General features: G+C 44.7%; 1 non-coding gene across 1 annotated transcript; it reads left to right on the forward strand.

Annotated features, from left to right (window-relative positions):
* The first annotated feature begins 9,037 nt into the window (after positions 1-9,037).
* Positions 9,038-9,109, forward strand: trnat-cgu (transfer RNA threonine (anticodon CGU)). Its single transcript has one exon. It is a non-coding gene; the product is annotated as a tRNA-Thr (tRNA).
* Positions 9,110-19,907: the final 10,798 nt, after the last annotated feature.

The following is a 19,907-nucleotide window of genomic DNA, read 5'->3' on the forward strand; positions in this document are numbered from 1 at the left end:
GGCAGGTCAGAAGACTGGACAGAACATAAAAAACAGCAAAGAATGACTAAAAGATTGATAAGGAAAGTAAAATTAGAGTACGAGAGAAAGTGAGCGCACAATAGAAAGACAGCTAGTAAGAGTTTCGATAGATATTTTAAAAAGAAAAGAGTTAACAAAGTGAGTGTTGGTCCTATGGACAGTGTGTCTGGGGAATTAATAATGGATAATTAAGAGATGGCAGATGAATTGAACAGATACTTTGGATTGGTCTTTACTATTGAGGATACAAATAACATCCCAGTATTCGCTGTAAGTCAGGAAATGGAAGGGAGGGAGGAACTCAAGAAAATTACAATCACCAGGGAAGTGGTACTAAACAAATTGTTGGAGCTGCGGGCTGACAAGTCGCCAGGTCCTGAAGTGGCTAGTGAGATAGTTGATGCGCTGGCTTTAATTTTCCAAAATTCCCTCGCTTCGGGAAGGTTCTGTTAGATTGGAAAGTAGCGAATGTAATTCATTTATTCAAAAAGGGAGGGAGACAGAAAGCAGGAAACGACAGGCCAGTTAGCTTTACATCTGTCTTCGGGAAAATGTTAGGAGCGATTAATGAAGATGTTATAGCAGGGCATTTAGAAAAAATTAAGGTAACCAGGCAGAGGCACATGGTTTTGTGAAAGGGAAACCATGTTTAACCAATTTATTGGAGTTCTTTGAGGGAGTTATATGTGCTGTGGATAAAGGGGTACCGGTGGATGTATTGTACTTCGATTTCCAGAGGAATAAGGTGCCATATCAAAGGTTATTGCAGAAAATAAAAGCTCATGGTGTCGAGGGTAACATATTGGCATGGATAGAAGATTGGCTAGCTGACAGAAACAGAGAGTCAACATAAATGGGTCATTTTCTGGTTGGCAAGAAGTAACGAGTGGTGTGTCACAAGGATCTGTGCTGGGGCCTCAACATTCTACAATTCTCGAAATGACTTTGATGAAGGGACCAAAAGTATGGTTGCTAAATTTTCTGATGACAAAGATAGGGAGGAAAGTAGGTTGTGAAGAGGACATAAGGGGGCTACAAAGGGATATAGATAGGTTAAGTGAATGGGCAAAGACCTGGCAAATGGAGTATAATGTGGGAAAGTGGGAAATTGTCCACTATGGCAGGAAGAATAAAAAAGCATATTATCTAAATGGTGAGAGATTGCAGAGATCTGAGATGCAGAGGGATCTGGGTGTCCTAGTGCACGAATCGCAAAAGATTAGTCTGCAGGTACAGCACGTAATTAGGAAAGCCAGTAGAATGTTATCATTTATCGCCAGGGGAATTGAATACAATATTAGCGAGGTTATGCTTCAGCTATACAGGACAATGGTGAGACCACTTCTGCAGTACTGAGTACAGTACTGGTCTCCTTATTTATGGAAGGATGTAAATACATTGAGGTAGTACAGAGAAGGTTTACTAGACTAATACATGGAATGGGCGGGCTGTCTTACGAGGAAAGATTGGACAGGCTAGGTTTGTATCCACTAGAGTTTGGAAGAGAAAGAGGCGACATGATTGAAACATACAAGATCCTGAGGGGTTTTGACAGGGTGGATGTGGAAAGGATGTTTCCCCTTGTGGGAGAATCTAGAGCTAGGGGGGTCACTGTTTAAAAATAAGGGGTCACCCATTTAAGACAGAGATGAGGAGCAATTTTCCCCCTCAGAGGGTCGTGAGTCTTTGGAATTTTCTTCCTCAAAAGGCGGTGGAAGCAGAGTCTTTGAATATTTTTAAGGGAGAGATGGATAGATTCTTTATCTGCAAGGGGGTGAAAGGTTATCGGAGGGAGATGGAAATGTGAAGTAATCAGTTCAGCCATGAGCTTATTGAATGGTGAAGCAGGCTCGAAGGGACGAGCGGCCCACTCCTCCTCCTAATTCGTATGTTCATATGTAAAGACAATGTAGAGTGGTCTGTACTGTTCACAGTACTTCTCCTGTAACTGCCGAAGTGAGCAAATCATGTCGACTGTCGATCTACCAGATCTGAAGCTGCACTGAGACTCAGGATAGATGTGTGATGCCAGGGTCTGCAATCTGGTCAGAGAAATGTGAGCAAAGACCTTCCCCACAATACTTAGCAAGGAGATGCCTCGGTAATTGCTGCAGTCCCTGCGATTCCCCCTTATTGTTGTACAAGGTGACAATGTTTGCATCATGCATGTTTTGAGGTGCAGATCTTTCCTTCCAACAGAGACACAGAAGTTCACGGTGATGCTGCAGCAGAGCCGCTTTTCCACTTTTGATGATTCCAGGTGGAATAACATCATTTCCCGGGGCTTTACCACTGGCAAGACGGTCAATGGCCTTATTGAGCTCTACTATGGTGGGGTCATTGTCCAGCTCCTCCATGACAGGGAAGTCTGGAATGGCGCTGAGAGCCACTTCAATGACAATATTCTCTGTTATGTAGAGTTTAAGGTAATGCTCTACTCACCTTTCCATCTGCTTGATAACAGATGATTCCACTTTGACATTGCACTGAGGCCTTTAGCATTGTTGTCTGAAAGAGCCTGATTGAGGATGTTGAGGAACTCCTGGGTCCTTTCTGGATCAGTGGTTCGGCAAGTGTTGATCAGAAGACGAGCTTTCTTCATGGATGGATGAAGCTTCCTTGGCTGAAGCCTGACCTTGTTACACACCAGGGAGTGGTCAGTGTCACAGTCAGCGCTGTAATAGCTGCGAGTGATGAGGACACTGCTGAGGGTGGTATGACTGGTGATGATAAGGTCTAGCTGGTGCCAGTGGCGAGATCTTGGATGGCTGCAGGACACCCTGTGGCACAGCTTGACCTGGAAGTAGCTGTTCATCACACAGAGTCCATGGTGACAGCATAGCTCCAGCAACCTCTGTCCATTTTCATTCATCTTGGAAATCCCCTTGTGCCCTATGCTCGTTGGCCAAGCTGTAGTCAGTACCCAAGCTTGCGTTGAAGTCTCCAAGAAGGTACAGTCCCTCAGTGCTGGGAATTCTACTGATGGCAGTGTCAAGAGTCACATAGAATTGATCATTGACATCTGGGGTGGAGGTGAGTGTCAGGACATAGATGCACATGAGATTAACTGGGCCCACGCTTATTGACAAGTGAAGAGTAAGAAGTCTCTCTGAGCCTACTGTGGGTGGTTCACTCATCTCAAGTGGCGTGTATTTTCCTGTGAAACCCACTCCATGCTCACGAGTTGCCTCTTGGGCTTTCCCCTGCCAGAAGAAGGTGTAGTGTTTCTCTTTGAGGGATCCACTTTGAACGAGTCTAGTTTCTTGCAGCACAGCAATGTCCACATTGAGCCTTGTGAGTTATTTGTCTATCACAGCTGTCTTGTGTATGTCATCAACCTGCAGAAGGGTGTCAGTAAGGCCAATGACACATGGTCCTTACATTCCAGCTTGTGATGCGAAGGACTGGTGTCTTCTTTGTTGAGTTTGTTTTTCTTGGTGCATCGATTATCGATCCGCCTGCTGAGAGATGACTCTCTAAGCTCCAAGCACCCATTGAAGCAAGCAGGTCGTGGCAGGACAGCACCTAACTGATTGGTGGATGCCCAGCTTGGAGTGGGTGGTAGCTATCCAATGAGATGCCATGTTATCTTCCACTGTCAGAAGTAACCCCTGGTGCTCATATTCTGCACCAATTGAGTGAGAGCTTATAATCGGTAACCGTTTCTTCCCGCGTTGTGTTAATGTTTAAGCACAAATAGTGTCCTCTGCACGGCACATTAGTACTGAACACAAAATGGCTCCTTTGGTCATGTGTTAATTATAAAATAGCTTTCTTGACCTTGTTAGTCATTACAATGGATTGAAAGATTGTGGTTCGAGTCTCTGATATTTCCACCCTTACTTCCCTCAGCAACCCAGGATGCAGCCCATTCAAACTGGGTGACTTTTCTACTGTGAGTGCTGCCAACCTTGTAATTGTCTCCTCTTTATCTATTTTCATCCTGTCCAATTTCTTCACTTCCTCCTCCTTTACTGTGACATTTGCAGCATCCGCTTATTTTGTGATACTTAATTAGTATCTCAGCCACACCCTCTGCCTCCACAGGATCTCCTAAATGACCCACCCTTTCATTGACTGTCCATATGTTGGTAAAAGAATTCAGAGTTCCCAGTTATGTGACTCGCTAATCTTTTCTCATACATTCTCTTGCTGATCTCATTTCCTTTTTCAGCTCTCCTCTGTACTTTCTTTATTCTGCTTGTTTCTCTACTGCATATAAATCCTCACATGATTTCGATATTAATGATTTTTGAACAATTTTGTTGAAGGATTGAGTTTTGCAAATTTCTCCCTGGCTCCCCTCATGGTCAGGCAGAAAGTTTACCTGCTGTGTTTTCAAACAACAACAGCTTTATTTGAAAAGCCATTTTGACAGGCTTCCGGGTTTTAATCCAGTCACAAATCTGGTTCTGATGTCTTGTGGCTCCAGCTGTCACATGACCTGTCAGAGGATGACCTCATAATTGACCCAGTCATGGAGCTGTGGGTTGATGTTTAAATTGTTTCAAAATAATTTTCCAGAAGGACAATTAAAATGAATCGATATATAAAAGGTAGATTTTGTGCATTTGTGCTCCCAGTGGAAATTCCTGCAAGTCTGCTGGTTTTCAGAACCCCAATTCCCACGGGAAGCTCTGTGTCGGAATATATATTCATTATATCAATATTATACAGAATCATTTCATGGGAGACCCCAGTGTGAATTGTAGACAGGTGGGTCAGTTTTAACTTTCAAATTAACACAGAAGCAAAATACTGCAGATGCTGGAAATCTGAAGTAAAAACAGAAAATGCTGGAAATACTCAGCAGGTCTGGCAGCATCTGTGGAGAGAGAAACAGAGTTAACGTTTTAGATCTGTGACCTTTCATCAGAACAGGGCTGAAATTGTTTGTGGAACAGGCACGATGGGCCAAGTGGCCTCTTTCTGTGCCTTAAACATTCTATGAGTCTAAGATTCTATGAGATTCTGGAATCAATTTCAGGGTCGACGACATTACACTCTGTCAGGATAGGAAGATGGAGATTATTAACTACAGTGCAAGAATATAGATGCTTTTACATTATTTTAATCGAAATTGATTTAAATTTTGTGTTCACGAATCCGATCTTTTGATCACAATGACACTGATAACAATGGAAAAAGCAAGACTTGCATTTCACGACCACAGGACGTTGCAAAGCCTTTTACAGCCAATGAAGGACTTTCCAAGTGTAGTCACTGGAGTCATGTAGGAAACATGGTGGCCAATGTGTGCACAGCAAGCTCCCAGAAACAACAATGTGATAAAAACCAGATAATCTGTTTTTAAGTGATGTTGATTCAGGGTTAAACAATGACCAGCATCCCAGAAATAATTCCCCTTATATTCTCTGAAATAGTGCCATGGTACCTTTAACATCCAACTGAGAGGGCAGAGGGATCCTCAGTTTTCTGTCTCACCTGAAAAACAGCATTTCTGATAGTGCAGCACTGCCTTCGTACTGGACTGGAGTGTCAGCCATTTTTAAAGGCTGTTAGTCCCACTGGAAAATATTTAAAGGAAGATCAAATGAAATGAAATTAATACATTGCTTTTGCGTCTCTCCCATCCCCCCAATAACAGTTAAATTAATTATTTGCCCTTTCCCTCCCAAAACCTACCTTTACCATCTGACCTTCCGCCCAAAACTGCACAAACTGTAAATTATAACCCTTCCCACCATCCTCTACACCCATGACATTAATTTGACTCCGTCCCCCCACCCCCACACTGAGAAATTTAACTTCTCCCCCCTCCCCACCAGTGTTGCACCTCATTTCCCCGGATGGGGCTCCGAAGGCACGGCAGTGCCGGCCACTGGGCTGAAGATCGCAGCTGGATATCAGGAAGTGATGGGATAATAATTAAAGCAGGTTTGTGGTCCCGTTGACGAGCGGTGGGGTGTCCCCCACAAGGCCTCGCCGTCGCCGGCAATATCGAGCCAGGCCCTGCCGGCGTTGATATCCGTGGCGGGCCTCATCCGGGGCCATCTTCAGGCGGCTCCCACCCCACCCCCACCACAGATCTCGACGTCGAGGGCTCTATAGAATCCAGCCCATTGTTTCTGTCAATCTCAACTCCACAAGGATTTGCCTGTTAATTGTAGAAAAATTAAAGCTCTATAACCTTTTGATAAAAGGGGGTTCAAATCCATTTCCAAACAAATGATCGTTCTCATTGTATCGAGAACATGTTTTCTTACATGCAAACATACCAATTAGGAGCAGGAGTAGACCACTTGGCCCCTCGAGCCTGCTCCACCATTCAATAAGATCATGGCTGATCTGATTGTAACCTCAACTCCACATTCCCACCTGCCCCCGATAACCTTTCATCCCCTTGTTTATCAAGAATCTATCTACCAAAGCCTTAAAATATTTCAGAATTTCTGCCGTCCAGCAACTCTCACTTTATTTCCTGGATTTCACCTAAAAAATGTATTTCCACACTTTAGATATCCTGTACTTCATTAATGTTTTTGCTCTCTGGGGATTTCCCTTTAATTATATTCAGCGCTGGTATTTTACTGCCACACACTGACTGAAAGTGTCCCATCTTTCTGCAGGAAAAACACTCAGCTTCTTTGGCGAGGCAGTTTTCCCACTTGTGTCTCTCTCGGCCATACCTACTGCAATTGGTTACAGCTACCACGAGATGCTCTTCCCGTCTTTCTTGTCTTTTACCCCTAATATTTCCTTTTGTTTTCTCAACAAATTCAATTGAGTCTGCAACTCTCGAGATCAGACTCTCCCTGTCCCCTCGAACAACGGATTGGTTAAACTTTCTAACCTCTGTTTGTCTGCTCAATTGAAACTCTTTCGTTAATGTGAGACCAGCCCTGGACTGTCGATGATCTGAAAGGGTGTTGTCTAATACCCCGAACACAATCCTGTCTCCATTCAGCTCTTCTCTTAAGTTGCTGTATTCACAAACCTCCGTGAGTTTGTACAAGTCATTGATAAATGAATGAATACTCTCCCCTTTCTGTTTTGTACGCTTATTAAATTCAAAGTGATTCCTGACAATGCAGCAGCCAGCCGACATCATCAGAGCGCTCCAAGCTGCGCACATGCACAAACAGTCTCCTGCGCTCTGAGATGCTGCGCATGCTCAGCCTACGTCTTCCAGGACGAAGTGGCGCATGCGCGGGAAAACTCTCTACGCCCTCTCAGCCACTCACTCCAGGCCGCTCACTGCCCGCTCCTCGCTACCCCGCTCCCCCGCCCTCCGGCCGCTTGCTACACCCCCACCCCCGCACTGCCCTCTCTCCGTCCACTCACGCCCCGCTTCCCCCCCACGTCCCTCCAGACACTAGCTCTAAGCCATGCTGCTTCCCTCCTCTCGGCCTCTCGCTCCAACATTCGATCATTCTTCACCGCACCACCCGATAAAGCAAGGCGAGCCTCGAGGGGTGATGGGGCAATGTTGGAGCGAGTGGCCGAGAGGAGGGAAGCGGCAGAGCCCATGGCCTGGACTGTGAGCGGCCAGAGAGCAGGATGGGGTTGGTGGTGGGCGAAGCGGGGAGTGAGCAGTCAGAGAGTGGGATGGGGGGAAGCGGGGAATGATCGACCGGAGAATGGGATGGCGCTGTTTAGAGGGGATTTGAGGAAAAAATGTTTCATCTCGAGGGTGGTTGGAATCTGGAACACATTGCCTGAAGGAGTGGGAGAGGCAGGAACCCTCACAACATTTAAGAAGTATCTAGATGAGCACTCAAAACGCCACAAAATACAAGGCTACGGCCACGTGCTGGAAAATGGAATTAGAATAGATAGGTACTTGATGGCTGGCACGGACCTGATGGCCGAAGGGCCTGTTTCTGTGCTGTATAACTCTATGACTCTATGAAACCTCACTGAATTACAGAGGGTGTGCAGCACTGTCAGAGGTGCTGTCCTTCTGATGAGACTTCAAACAGTGCAACGTTCTCCGAGTATCAACCAAAACATGTCCATTGTGTAGATATGTGCCATATTTGCTTTTGAAATGACAGTCACTGCTCCGAAAGTAATTCACTTTAGGTGAATTAAGATGACTTGGTACTATATAACTGGTGAATGCACAAGAAGGAGCGGGGGACTGTTGGGGGTGGGACGGAGGCGGCGATGGCAACCTTTGAGGGGATTTTTGGGTCGAAGTTGTTTTCTGTGAGAAATTGAGTAGCTCCATATTTAATCCTGGCAGCTGCCTGAATGTCACAGACAGTGACATTTCAGTGGAAGAGGCTGCATTTGCGCATGTGCTAGTACAGCGTCACCTGGTGGTTGCGTTGTCAGCAAACGCAGCGTTTTAACTTTGGCTCCACGATGACATATTTTTCAATAGGTCTTGAGTGCCTTAATAACTTCTTCACACTTAGCCTTCTGTTCTTCATGAGGATGTTGCATACACACTCCCTCCATTGCAGACAATAGTGTACTGACCTGCTCCATGTCTGGCTTCTGCACGAGACCCGATGCAGTAGATACCTTGCAAACCTCTGGAACCATCTGGGCCACTCCTCGGCTTGGTTCAGTCCAGTGACCTTTTCAAAGGTACAGGCAAAGATTTCTCCATCTTCACTTTGGTTTACTGTGGCCCCCATATAATATTCTGATATCTGTCAACAATTTATAAGAGTCTGACGGTTAAAATAACCTGAGTTTACTCTGCACACCTTGCATTGAATGTTTCATCCACAACTCTCCATGTGGTGCCGTCCAGATTATATTAAGTCACTTCCTGTGATGATGCACATAGTCTATTTATATAATCTGCCCAGTTACAACCCAATGTCCACTCTTATATGATTGTACAGATGTGAGAAAAGCTGAGGATGGGAATGGAACGTCTGAATGAAGATTTCATGATGCTGATGATGTATATGAGGCTGATCTGTTACCCATTCCACAATACCTCTTCATTTCTGTGCATGTTTTTCGATGTTGTTTCAACCAAATTGAAAAAGAATCACAAATCCTCCTCTGGAGCCTCAGATATTTATTAACAAAAGGCATGGTGGCCAAGTGGTAAGACGTCAGTCTCGTAAACTGAAGATCACTGGTTCAATTCCTGCTCATGCCTTATGATTAGTTTCTCACTTTAAATGTGATGTTTTCCTGAAGGATGCCCATTGCGTTTGCTTTCCCCTATTTGTTTTGACCATCTGGAAATCCGTGTCATGTCGCACTTCATCCTGAACACTGGGAAGAACATGAGGAGTAGCCACATGGTCCCTCGAACCTTCTCTGCCAGTTCACAATGCTTCCAATTTTTGGATCATCCATAAACTTTGAAATTCTGCCCTGAACACCAAGGTATTAATATACATCAGGAAAGGCAAGCGTCCCAACACTGACTCCTGGGGAACTCCACTACAAACCTTCCTCTGGCCCGAAGAACATCCATTGCTCACTACTCTTTGTTTCCTGTCACTCAGCCAATTCCATATCCATGTTACGACTGTCCTTTTTATTCCAGGAGTTATAACTTTGCTCACAAGTCTGTTGTGTTGCATTGTATCAAACTCCTTTTGAAAGTCAATAAAAGCAAAATACTGCAGATGCTATAAATCTGAAATATAAATAAAAAGTGCTGGAAATACTCAGCAGATCTGGCAGCATCTGTGGAGAGAGAAACAGAGTTAATGATTCAGGTCAGTGAACTTTCAGATGCTGCCAGACCTTTTGAAAGTCCATGTACACCACATCAACAGCATTGCCCTCATCATCCCTCTCTGTTACCTCATCCAAAAACTCCAGCAGGACAGTTAAACATGATTTTCCCTTAGGAAATCCATGCTGGCTTTCTTGAATTAACCCACATTTATCCATGGGACTATTAATTTTGTCCCGAATTATTCTTTCGAGAAGATTTCCCACCTCCGAAATTGAACTGACTGGGGAGTGAGACGAGGTGAGTTGCTCTAACAGAGAGCCAGCACGGGTTCGACAGGCCGAATGGCCTCCTTCTGTGCTGTAGCCATTCTATGATTGTATGATTCTAGCAACAACTGTTGGTGGAGAGGCAGTGATGCAGGAATGGGTTGACAGAAAGGGGAAAGTCTGGGCTGGTGTGTGTTCGGGTTTGTGAATAAAGGTGATTTGGAAGCTGTGTTCCAAATTGAAGTGTTCATTGGAAGCAAGACGTTGATGTAAAAAATAAAGAGTAAAACGTGTCAAGATGAAGCGTGGTGTGATTGAGGATAGCAGTAAATATTGTGTTGGTGAATTATTTGTGTTAATAAACTTCCACTGCGCCCTTTGCTGCAGGCTGCTGTTTATATCCAGCTGTGTATTAATGCCTTGTATTAGCGAGAAAAATGTTTGTTTCAACGCTGTTTATAAAACAATAGCATTGCACTCAAACCGTCCCAAACATAGCAACACACGTACAAAAGCAAAATACTGCAGATGCTGGAAATCTGAAACATAAACAGAAAATGCTTGAAATAGTCAGCAGGTCTGGCGGCATCTGTGGAGAAAGAAACAAAGTTAATGTGAGCTAACGAAACAGACCTGAACTGTTAACTGTTTCTTTCTCCACAGATGCTGCCAGACCAACTGAGCATTTCCAGCAATTTCTGTTTTTATTACAGCAACACATGTGTTGGGAGGCTCAGCCTGGCTACACAATGTTACAAGGACGCTGAGTAACACCATCGACAACGGGACAGAGAGAAAAACACACAGAAAACCAACAGACTGTGAGGAAGCAAAAGTGAGGGACAGATAGAGAGAGATAGACAACGAGACTGAGATGGAGAAACAAGGCATTTGTATGATTGTATTCTCCCTGTTGTCTAAAGGTATTCCCTGTTGTGTAAATATGTTTTCTGTTGTGTAAAGATGTACCCTGTTGTTGTGTAAAGGTTTCCCCTGTTATTGTTTTATTTTCTGTTCCTGACCGTCTCCTCACTGTGACCATTTGTCCTGGTTTTATTGTAGCCAACATCACCATCTGGTGGTGGAAAGGAGGCTCTGCAGGAAGGGGTTGACAAAGTGGGAGAGACTCAGCTGGTCCGTGTTTGCAGTTTGTGTTCGTGTGAGCAAAAGTGATTTGTTACTGATTGATGTGTTCACTGGAAGGAAAAAGCTCATCGCAATAGAGTGCCTTTGGAAGCATCTTGTTATTATGGGTAAACACTTGATGTTTTGAAAGTGAACGGTTTGTATTATTACGAAGCATAAATAGCAGAGAATGGTTTCCATCCATCGACATCTGGGTTATGGGCCCAGCACGCTTCTGCTGCGCCACTCTGCGAACTGCTGTTTTAGATTTTAGCTGCCCATTAGTGAAATATGTTCATTTCCCCAATGTTTTTATAAAAATAGGATTGTAGTCGGATTTCTCTAGAATCCCGGACTCAGCAACACACGTGCTGACGGACTCACCCTCACTGCACAATGACACAAGGACACTGAGTAACAGCACCGACAATGAGGCAGGCAGAGAAAGACACACAGAAAATCAGGAAGATATTATCAGGATGCAAAAAGGAACAGACAGAGAAAGGTACTGAGCAAACCAGCAAAAGACAGCGAAAGACCAATGATTTATGTAATCATGTTCTCTGTTGTGTAAAGATGTCCCCTGTGTTCTTTTAAAGATATTTCCTGCTGTGTAAAATGTGCTGACGGACACACCCTCACCGCGCAATGACACAATCTTTGGCCTCCTTGTCTCGAGAGACAATGGGAAAGCGCCTGGAGGTGGTCAGTGGTTTGTGAAGCAGCACCTGGAGTGGCGATAAAGGCCAATTCTAGAGTGACAGACTCTTCCACAGGTGCTGCAGATAAAATTCGTTGTCGGGGCTGTTACACAGTTGGCTCTCTCCTTGCACTTCTGTCTTTTTTTCTCCCAACTGCTAAGTCTCTTCGATTCACCACACTTTAGCCCCGCCTTTCTGGTCGCCCGCCAGCTCTGGCGATCGCTGGCAACTGACTCCCACGACTTGTGATCAATGTCAGAGGACTTCATGTCGTGTTTGCAGACGTCTTCAAAGCGGAGCCATGGACGGCCGGTGGGTCTGGTACCAGTGACGAGCTCGCTGGACAATGTGTCCTTGGGGATCCTGCCATCTTCCACGCAGCTCACATGGTCAAGGCATCTCAGGCGCCGCTGGCTTAGTAGTGTGTATATGCTGGGGATGTTGGCCGCCTCGAGGACTTCTGTGTTGGAGATACGGTCCTGCCACCTGATGACACACAAGGACACTGAGTAACAGCACCGAAAATGAGGCAGGCAGAGAAAGACACACAGAAAACCAGGCAGAGATCATTAGGACCCAGAAAGGAACAGACAGAGAAAGACACACAGAAAACCAGGAAGAGATTATCAGGATCCAGAAAGGAACAGGCAGAGAAAGGTACTGAGCAAACCAGCAAGAGACAGCGCAAGACCAATGATTTATGGAATCATGTTCTCTGTTGTGTAAAGATGTCCCCTGTGTTCTTTTAAAGATATTTCCTGCTGTGTAATATGTTCTCTGTTGTGTAACTATATTCGCTGTTGTGCAAAGATGTTCTCTGTTATTGTGTAAAATGGTTCCCTGTTGTGTAAAGATCTTCTCAGTTGTGTAAATATGATCCGTCTTGTGTAAAAGTGTTCCCGGTTGTTTAAATAATGTAATGTAGAGCTGAGTCTGCACTAATGGAATTGCTACAGTATCTTCCAGTCTGATACTGTATGAGGGCTGGAATGTGATCCAAAGCACAGTCTATACAAATTAAATTGCTATTGTATCTTTCAGTTTCACAATCCGGGGGAGTTTTAAACTGAATTCTCAGTTTGTATCTCAGGTTATACTATCTTTCAGATTCTCTCAATCTGATATCGCACTTGAGATTTAGGTTTAAGAAAGGACATACTGGCATTGGAGGCAACTCAAAAGAGATTCACTCAGCTGATTCCTGGGATGAAGTGGTTGACTTATCAAGAACGGCTAAACAGGTTATTCATTACAGTTTAGAAAAATGAGGGGTGATCTTATTGAAACGTACAAGATTCTGAGGGGGCTTAACAGGGTGAAGAAGGGTCTCTGACCTGAAACATTAACTCTGCTTCTCTCTTCACAGATACTGCCAGACCTGCTGAGTATTTCCAGCATTTCTTGTTTTTATTAACAGGGTAGATGTTGAGAAGATGTTTCCACTAGTGGGGTAATCTCAAACGAGGCGACATAGTTACAGAATCAGGGGACACGCATTTAAAACTGAGATGCAAAGGAATTTATTCTCTCAGAGGGTAGTGAATGTCTGGAATTATCTACCCCAGACAGTTGTGGAGACTAGATCACTGAAAGTATTTAAAGAGGAAGTAGATAGATTTTTGAAATATTGGAGAGTTGAGGGCTATGAAGAGCTGGCATGAAAGAGGAGTTGAGGTCTGGGATAGATCAGCCATGATCTTACTGAATGACGGGGCAGGCTTGAGGGACCGAATGGCCTACTCCTGCTCCTATTTCTTATGTTATGTTATATCTAATGTATATGTCAGGATGCACTATGGGAATTAATACTGAAACTTATAAACTCATAACGTGTGTAAATATTGGGCTGATATTTAACTTGAATCTCTGAGTACATTATTGTGGTTAATTCTCTAACTTTGAAATCGGAACTATATGCTATAATGAAAGCAAGAAATGCTGGAAATACTCAGCAGGTCTGGCAGCATCTGTGTAGAGAGAAGCAGAGTTAACTTTTCAGGTCAGTGACCTTTCATCAGATGAGAAACTGATCAATCCACTGTTACAATAACTCCATCTCTGACTCCCTCCTGACAGTAACTAGTCCTTTCACAGAGACTGTGGGTGGTTCTGAAAAGAGCCTTTGGGTTATGAAATGACATTTTTCCACTTTACTTTTTCTGGGAGTTCTGAGCGCTGAGAATGATTCTCACTGACATGTGCATGGAAACAGACCGACTGATTTGGCATAACGGTGTAACTAATGTTTGGGCTAACTCATGGCATCAGGTCAAGCATGGGCAAGGAAACCTCCTGCTGATTACCACCTACCACCCTGCCACCTCCCCCGCCCCCCGCCCCCCCCAGCCCCTCAGCTGATGAGTCAGTACTCCTCGATGTTGAACACCACTTGGAGGGAGCACTGAGGTGGAACAGGGCACAGAATGTAATCTGGCTGGGGATTTCAATGTCCATCACCATGAGTGGCTCGGTAGCACCACTACTGACCATGCTGGCCGAGTCCTAAAGGACATAGCTGCTCGACTGGGTCTGCAGTAGGTGGTGAGGGAACTAACAAGAGGGAAAATATACTTGACCTCATCCTCACCAACCTGCCTGCCGCAGATGCATCTGTCCATGACAGTATTGGTAGGAGTAACCACTGCACAGTCCTTGTGGAGATGAAGTCCCGTCTTCACATTGAGGATACCCTGCATTGTGTTGTGTGCCACCACCACTGTGCTGAATGGGTTAGATTTTGAACCGATCTAGCAATGCGTATCTGGGCATCTCTGAAGCATTGTGGACCATCAGCAGCGGCAGAATTGTACTCAACCACAATATGTAACCTCATGGCCCGGCATATTTCCCCACTCTAACATTACCAACAAGCTGGGGACCAACCCTAATTCAATGAAGATTGCAGGAGTGCATGCCAGGAGCAGCACCAGGCATACCTTGAAATGAGGCGTCAGCCTGATGAAGCTGCAGCCCAGGACTACTTTCATGCCAAACAGCAGAAGCAGCATGTAATAGACAGGGCTAAGTGATCCCACAACTAACGGATCAGATCTACACGCTGCCACATCCAATGATGAATGGTGGTGGACAATTAAACAACGAACAGGAGAAGGTGTCTCCACAAATATCCCCATCCTCAATGATGGGGGAGCCCAGCACATCAGTGCAAAAGACAAGGATGAAGAATTTGAAACAATCTTCAGCCAGAAGTGCCGAGTGGATTATCCACCTCGGCCTCCTTCTGAAGTCCCCAGCATCACAGATGCCAGTCTTCAGCCAATTCAATTCACTCCAGTTGATATCAAGAAAGGAATGAAGGCATTGGATACAGCAAAGGCTACGGGTCCTGGCAATATTCTGGCAATGGTACTGAAGACCTGTGCTCCAGAACTTGCTGCACCCCTAGCCAAGCTGTTCCAGTACAGCTACAACACTGGCATCTACTCAGCAATGTGGAAAATTGCCCAGGTATGTCCTGTACACAAACAGCAGGACAATTCCAACCCAGCCAATTTCTGCCTCATCAGTCCACTCTCAATCATCAGTATAGTGATGGAAGATGTCATCGACGGGGCACTTGCTTTGCAATAACCTGTTCAGTGACGCTCAGTTGGGTTCCGCCAGGGCCATTCAGCTCCTGACGTCATTACAGCCTTGGTTCAAACAAGAACAAAAGAGCTGAACTCAAGAGGTGAGGTGAGAGTGTCTGCCGTTGACATCAAGGTAGCATTTGACTGAGTATGGCATCGAGGAGCCAGAGCAAAACTGGAGTCAATGGGAATCAGGAGGAAAACTCTCCACTGGTTGGAATCGTACCTAGCACAAAGGAAGATGGTTGTGATTGTTGGAGGTCAATCATCTGAGCTCCAGGACATCACTGCTGGGGTTCCTCAGGGGAGTATCCTCGGCCCAACCTTCTTCAGCTACTTCATCAGTGACCTTGCTTCAGTCATAAAATCAGAAGTGGGGATGTTCACTGATGATTGCACAATGTTCAGCACCATTCGCAACTCCTCAGATACTGAAGAAGTTTGTGCAGAAATGCAGCAAGACCTGGACAATATCCAGGTTTGGGCTGATAAGTGGCAAGTAACATTCGCGCCACACAAGTGCCAGGCAATGACCATCTCGAACAAGAGAGAATCTAACCATCTCCCATCGACATTCAACGGCATTACGATCGCTGAATCCCCCACTATCAACTTCCTGGGGGTTCCCATTGACCAGAAACTGAACGGGAGTAGCCTTCTAAATAGTGTGACTACAAGAACTGGTCAGAGGGTAGGAATCATGCGGTGAGTAGCTCACCTCCTGACTCCCCAAGCCTGTCCACCATTTCCAAGGCACAAGTCTGGAGTGTGATGGAATACTATCCACTTGCCCGGATGGGTGCAGCTCCAACAGCATTCAAGAAGCTCGACACCATCCAGGACAAAGCAACACGCTTGATGGGCACCCAGTCCATAACATTCACTCCCGCCACCACTGACGTACAGTAGCAGCAGTGTGCACCATCTACAAGATGCACTGCAACAATGCACCAAGGCTACTCAGGCAGCACCTTCCAAACCTGCATCCTCTACCGCCTAGAAGGATAAGGGCAGCAGATGCATGGGAACACCACCACCTGAAAGTTCTCCTCCAAGCTACACATCATCCTGACTTGGAAATATATCGCCATTCCTTCACTGGCGCTGGGTCAAACTCCTGGAACTCCCTTCCTAATAGCACTGTCGGTGTACCTACCCCACATGGACTGCAATGGTTCAAGAAGGAAGCTCACCACCACCTTCTCATGGGCAATTAGAGATGGGCAATAAATGCTGGCTTGGCTGGCGACGTCCACATCCCATGAAACAAATAATTAAATACAATAACAGCTCATCTCAATTCCTAGTATTTCTAAATCCCACCAGACCAACATAAGCTGAACAATTATTGCATGTTGTGATTGACGGTCTGGTCTGTAAACTGCACTGTATCACAGATTGCTGACATTTGCTAACTGGAAGTGAGAACTGCAAAATCGGGACAGTAGTTCACATAGTCTGTCAGTGTGAAAGAATCAGGCAATGTGAGGTAATAGAATTTGTCTGTAAATGTTACACTCATATTGCTTTATATTTTTATATTGAAAATAAAAGTAATCATTTCATGAAAATACTGACATGTTGTCCAAACTTTGGTAGCCAGTTGTTTTCCTCTTGCACTCAGTAGGGCAATCCACAAGAATACCAATTTAAGGGAAAACAACAACTTTCTTCTGTCTGAGAAGAGAGTGCTGATTGGTTGGCAAGTGAACTCTGATTGGTAGAGGCATTGCCATTCAGAATGCAACAGTTTATGGTGACTGACAGATAACTGCCCAGCTTTGTTTGAAATTTAAACCAGGCAGCTTGACTCTGATTGGTCAAGGCATTGCCCTGAGGAATGAGCCAGTGAATGGCTTTCACTTATTTTGTTTAGCTGAAACTGGCACAATGTGTGTGCATGTTCTTTCTGTCTGCAAAGAACAGGGCCCTGTGTTTTAATATATGTAGCTTACAGTACACCCCAGTGCACCACACTGCGAGCCCTACTGACAGTCTTAAATTGGTTGTCTGTAATTCTTAGCACACTGAGAATTATTGAGCAAATGTTGTCCGATTGTGGAATCACATCTCATGTTGGATACTGTGTTTTGAGTTTTGCAAGCACGGGTTGGTTGGGTAGGGCCCATTGCGAACAGCGGAAGGGACATGTTATTTGATACAATCCGCCAGTTTTGGGATGTACGGTCTAGAAACCTAGCATCACACTGGTATTGAAATTCATATATCACGTTACTTATTTGTGTGATGGGCAGGACGTCTCTTTTGCTTGACAGCAGCATCCTGTTAGTGGCGAACACCACACTTGTTGCCCCTGCATAGTAACAGCAGGAAACAGCTCGCTTCACCTGTTACTCAAATACTGGGGATATATTACCTTTCCAGGGTAATTTGAGGGAGACTGGGCACTTTTCAGGGCTCAAAATGACGTCCTTCAGCCCTTTTATAGGTTTGTGTGATATACAGTGAGAAATGATCTGATCAGTGTAGCCATTGTAATGCAGGAAGTCTTTGATTCGTCCTATTTCAGCATCAAGCTTGCATGGTGAGCAAATGGCTCAGCCCTATTTATGAGGTTGTCGATAAGACCAATCTTATAGCGCGTGGAACTGTAATAATCCCAACGCGTGTATTGACCAGTGAAGGTAGGTTTGCGGTCGACCGTGGTAGAAAACCCCTTAGCAGATTTCTCAACTAGTACGTCAAGGAAAGGGAGCTCTTTGACTGCTCCATTCCAAAGGTGAATTTGAGTGCAGGATGGAGCCCATGAAGTTGTGCAAGGAAATTATTTCATGCAGCTGCGGATTCAAATATAGCAAATGTATCATCTACATATTGGAAATATGCAAGAGGTAGGAGGTTAGATGTCGTTCCCTTAAAAACAGGTTTGTCATGGAATCCAACAAAGATGTTTGTGAGAGCTGGGCCGAGAGGGGATCCCATGGCAACACCAGCGATACATGGTGTCAATAAAACTGAACTCAACTGTGCAAGTTGCCGAGTTCATAAGTTCAATGAACACGGATTTACACAATGGTGACGGGTCTAGATCACCATGATATAGCTCTGCAGTGCAAATATCGATGGCTTCCTGAAGTGGTACATTGGTGAATAGGCTAGCAATGTCAAATGAGCACATGGACACGGCATTGCTATCGATATGCAAGTCCTGTATGGTCTTCACAAATGTGAAGTAATCCTTCACCGTGTATGTGGAGAACTTGCTCAAAAACTGGTTGTAACAATTCGCCCAACCATTTGGCAAATTCATTTCAGGATACTATTTGCATTACTTCAAATAAAGAAAACACAACGACACAAAGAATTGAACACAACGCTGAAAGTTTCACAGCAAATAGTCAAATGGGAAAAGGATGAAATACAGAAAGAAAAAGCCTAAAATACTGAAAACACTCAGCCAGTCCGGAAACAATTGTGGAGAAGGGAAGCTCGGGTTAGTGGGCCAGTTCTGTGACCCTTCAATAGACCTGAAACATTGCTCCTACCTTCCTCTCTCCACAGATACTGCTGGAACTGCTGAGTGTTTCCAGAATCTTCTGTTGTTATTTAGATTTCCAGTGTGTGCAGTATTTCTCTTTTTGAAAATAAAATATTCCCTGAGAGGAATGGAACTTAACATAAAAAAATAGGAGCTGGCCATTCGGCCCATCGAAATAGCTCTGCCATTCAATAAGATCACAGCTGATCTCCTGCATCAACTCCATCTTACCACACAAGCACAGATCCCTTGATTCCCTTAGTATCCAAAAACCTATCGATCTCTCTCTTGGATATACCCAATGATTGAGCATCCACATCTCTACAGTCACCGAGAGATACAGCATTGAAACAGGCCCTTCAGCCCACCGAGTCTGTGCCGACCAACAATCACCCATTTATACTAATGCTACATTCATCCCATATTCCCTACCACATCCCCACCATTCTCCTACCACCTGTCTACACTCGGGGCAATTTACAATGGCCAATTTACCTATCAACCTGCAAGTCTTTGGCTGTGGGAGGAAACTGGAGCACCCGGCGGAAACCCACGCGGTCACAGAGAGAACTTGCAAACTCCGCACAGGCAATACCCTGAACGGAACCGAGGTCACTGGAGCTGTGAGGCTGCGGTGATAAACACTGCGCGCAGAGAATATCCAAAGATTCACAATGCTTTGAGTGAAAAAAAAATTCTCCTCTTCTCAGTCCGAAATGATTGAGCCATTTATACTGAGACAGTGATCCCTAGTTCTAGATTCCCCATCCAGAGGAAACATCCTCCCAGCATTTACCCTGTTAAATCCCTTAAGATTTTTAGGTGCCAGTAAGATTACCTCTCAGTCTTCTAAATTCTGAGGAATATTTTTTTTTCATTTCCAAAATATACTTTATTCATAAAAATCTGTAAAAATTACATTGACAAACAGTTTCAAAACAGCACCAAAAAATACAAACATTGCAAGGGAGATCAGTTTCCTTCTATACTATCATGAGTTTCTTCACAACCCTTCCGTTTCACAACTGTCATGCCAATTACAGTTTTACATTTACAGCAATTGAAAATATTAACGATACAGTT

The sequence above is a fragment of the Heterodontus francisci genome, unplaced genomic scaffold (assembly GCF_036365525.1).
Source record: "Heterodontus francisci isolate sHetFra1 unplaced genomic scaffold, sHetFra1.hap1 HAP1_SCAFFOLD_430, whole genome shotgun sequence".
NCBI lineage: Eukaryota > Metazoa > Chordata > Chondrichthyes > Heterodontiformes > Heterodontidae > Heterodontus > Heterodontus francisci.